This window comes from Rhipicephalus microplus, chromosome X, assembly GCF_043290135.1.
Source record: "Rhipicephalus microplus isolate Deutch F79 chromosome X, USDA_Rmic, whole genome shotgun sequence".
In the NCBI taxonomy this organism is placed as follows: Eukaryota; Metazoa; Arthropoda; class Arachnida; order Ixodida; family Ixodidae; genus Rhipicephalus; species Rhipicephalus microplus.
Window position 1 is genome coordinate 329074005 of NC_134710.1, and position 3993 is coordinate 329077997.

Genomic DNA, 3993 nt, shown 5'->3' on the forward strand with positions numbered 1-3993 from the left:
GCGAGGGGCAAGTCACTTCCAGCCGAACGAAGGCACGGGACACGGCGTTTGCCGAAAGCCTCGTGAAGGTCGGTGGTGACGCAAGCGTGCAGTGTTTTTAATCGGCGGTCGCGACTGTGTAGCACAGTGATTCATTCTAGAGGCCACCCGTTTGGCTGTGCACACAGCCTTCAAAGTCAGTGCATGCCGCTTGGCCGGCAAAATTGCCTTATGTATCTATAGACACTAGCATGGATCCGCAGGTCGCCAAAACTGACTCTCGCTGCGAGGAAAGGTCGTACTGCCAAACAATAGTATGCCGGCATTTTGTCAGATCGTTATTGTGGGTAGCTTGCACTGGCGTAACGGTGGGCCGAAATTTTAGGGGATGGCATAGCACCTTGAGAAGCACTGTGTAAATGAGGCTCTTGAAATCATGACAAACTCGTTATTTGCAGCTTCTTCTTCTACTTCTTCTTTATGCGCTGAAAGAAGGTTAAGAGTGCTAATTCGCTGAAGAATACTGCCAACGTCAAGCGATGCAAACCGATGCTCACAAGATGACAATGAATCTTCACCGAGTTCGCCATGCTTGTGCAAAGTAGCGAAAGGTGTTTCTCAATCGTGGCGTACAAACTATGCCCACTCTACTGTTTGCCTTTTGTGAGTGGTCTGCTTTATAGAACCGACGAATACCAGTCTGTATTGGGCATCTCGTTTCGCGTGAGTTGTTCTTTCGGCCACTACTGCAGAGATGTGAGTGAAGGGCGGCAGCGCATGCGTCCAACCTGTGAGCACAGGCGTGCGCCCCTCCTTTCCCCCCATAATTACCAAGGTGGAGGGAGTGGGTGTGCAGAGTCTGCTCCATGTGTTCACTCAGTTATTGCCTCACATGTTTTGGACAATGGTGGCGGTCGAATGGCACTCATATGCAGTCCCAAAAACTGTTTAATTACAATCTTTATTTCAGGAAAGCTTAGGACGAAAGGTAGGCCAGTCTTCAAAGAACGTCATGGTTCCATTTAATTTATTTTCACCCACTGTAAGCATGCTTTCATTGCACGTGATCAACGGGGGAGGGGGAGCACCTCGATATAGCTTTGACCCCCCCCCCCTTTCCGAATGAAAACCGTGCGCACGCCTATGCCTCAGAGCATCCACTTGCTGCGCATAATAAACTAATGGGGCTGCAGTTTTATTACTTGGTTGCTTTAAGATGACACCTGCAGCTCCCGATCAACGAAGGCCACTAGACATGCCATGACAAAAAGTAGGATAGCGCTAAGGACATAGCCAGAATTATATTTCAAGGTAGAGAGATGTGGGGTCCGATTTTCCTTTGAGCATGTTCGTGCATGTGCTTAAATGCGTGCACGTGCAGACATTCAGGCAAAATGAACAAAATAAAAAAAAACGGGTGAGGCAGGGGCTGATGTCCTAAAAAGCAAAGTCAGGCCACGCTAATGGACAGCGCTGTCTTATAAGATGGAATCGAAATAATGAAGCTTGCGAAAGCTTTAACGATGAGCAACGGGAAAATGTTTGTGGTAAAGGCTCCTGTAGAATAGTTTGGCTCTGTACCCGTGAACATCAACTGACTAGGAAGCTCGAGCTTAACGGACACACTCATGTGGATGACCGTATAGAGGTCCGTTGCCACACGAAACCTCTCATATACAGGCTTAATAAGCACTCAGATGTCACGTTTTTGGCCTCGGCGGCAGGCAATAAGCGTCGTCATTTGCCATACAGCGTTCTCTGTTGGTTGTACAGCCGATTTGTGACACCATTACTGCATTATACAATGCTGTAGCCTCTATTACGGACCAGTCACCGTTCCTCCTCTTTCCCTTTCGCCCAACTGGACAGGAATCACTTTTCAAATCTTGCATTTCCGTCACCTTGGTCTTCTTGACCTCGCCTGCGGCGACGGCAGTGTCGGGATAGTTATCTCGCTTATTACTTGTATGCATAGTTTTTGCATCAGTTCTCTCACAGTACGTGCTGAACATTTGGATGTTTGCCACGTTTGCCATTTTAGTATCTCCCAAGGCAGGACACGTTATTGAGAGGTGGTCAACGATATGACATCAGTGGAACTTTCCTCGGTGGCGGATCAGGCGCATAGACCCAAGTAAGCATACAGAGGATTGAGGCGGTACCTAATAAGCGAGTACGAAACGGAACATCGTGATAAAAAGGCGAGAAATCCGTTTGCTCGAAGGTCGCGCTGCTGCTGAACTGGTCTCTTGCTCACCTCGTCCCCTGCAGCGGGTTGACGGCCATTCTGTGGCTGCGTATAAGATCAAGGGCCCGCGGGGAGCCTGCGAGCATTTCTGCACGAGAAATATCGGCTACCTTGCCCCGCAGCCCTGCAGTGCGCGCTGCAAACGAGCCGGTTCTTTGATAACGCACCGCAACACAGCCACCGCCGGCCGGCCCGAATCGGTTTTGCATACACCATGGCGAAAGTGATCCTAGCGTGCGTGCTGTCTCTGCTCCTTGTGACAACCGTGTTGGCCGCCGATTTCATCTGCGGTGAGTACGCAACTGTTTCGGCACGACCAACATGTTTGGGGAGGCAGATGTGCTTGTACCGGAAGGTCTAGTGGAGTGTTCACAATTGATTTCCGATTCGCTGAAATGAGGCATAGTGATGACACACCACTGTCGTGCGCGCTGTCAGTACTGTTCAGCCACTTACACTGGTGCATTGTAATAAGCATCAAGGCTAAGGTACTCGGCTGCTGACCCGCAGGTCGCGGGATCAAATCCCGGCTGCAGCGGCTGTATTTCCGATGGAGGCGGAAATGTTGTAGGACCGTGTGCTCAGATTTGGGTGCACGTTAAAGAACCCCAGGTGGTTGAAATTTCCGGAGCCCTCCACTACGGCATCTCTCATAATCATATGGTGGTTTTGGGACGTTAAACCCCATATATCAATGAATCATTTTTCTGAATTTGATAACGAAAAAAAAACGGCAATCGAGAACTACACGTGCTTTGACTACTGATACAATAATTTGGCCTGTCTTTTATCTTTCTGTTGTTTATCGGTCTTTTCGACACATGTATTTTGCAACTCAATGAAATAAAATTAGTTGGAAGTCAGCGCTCTTTCTGTCTCCTTTGTCCTTTTTTACTTTTTCCCCATATTCGCGCGCCGAAAAAAACTTGCCAGTATGACTACATACACTCTTAAAAAAAAAGTAGTGCTACTTGCTACTTTTGGGTAGTAACAGTTTGTCACATATGTTACAACCCTGTTAGTAACGGGAGTTAGTAACGGCAAGCGTAGTCACTGTTACTACTCTTGCCGTTCCTAGCAGCAGCTAGTAAAAGCAAGGGTAGGAATCCTTACTACCGTTGCTGTTACTAACAGCAGGTAGCAACAACAAGGGTAGTAACTGTTACTGGCCTTGCCATTACTACTTCCTGTTAGTAACGGCATATGTAGCAATAGTTACTACTACTCCCATTACTATAATATGGTTGTAACATATGTGACAAGCCGTTGCTACCCAAAAGTAGCAAGTTCCACTACCTTCTTCCAAAGTTACGAAGCTAATATGTTAGTAATCGATGCTACGTTCTTACTAGCTACGGCTGGTATGGAGGTACGACAGACTCTTCGAATACACAATTGTGTGCACACCAGGTTAGTTGAATTGATTATTCTGATGGCCATATTTTACCGAGAACATTGTAGCTGTAATGAATGCGACGAAAATGCGGGTATATATACCAATAATATAGATATGCACTATACATATAAAATCAGAATAATTGCCAATGTATTGCATCATGGTATTTAGCACTTTTTCTTGGAAAACACCTGGTTCTGTTCCACACTGCGAAATATATTATCATGAAAGACACTACGAACACACCTCCAAATTCACTGCTGAGTGTCAACGGCCGTATAAAACCACAGGTTTATGCGGCTGACATTGTCAGGAACAAAACAATGCATTGTTCCAAAAGCCAGGGAGCAATGAAATATGCCACACAGTG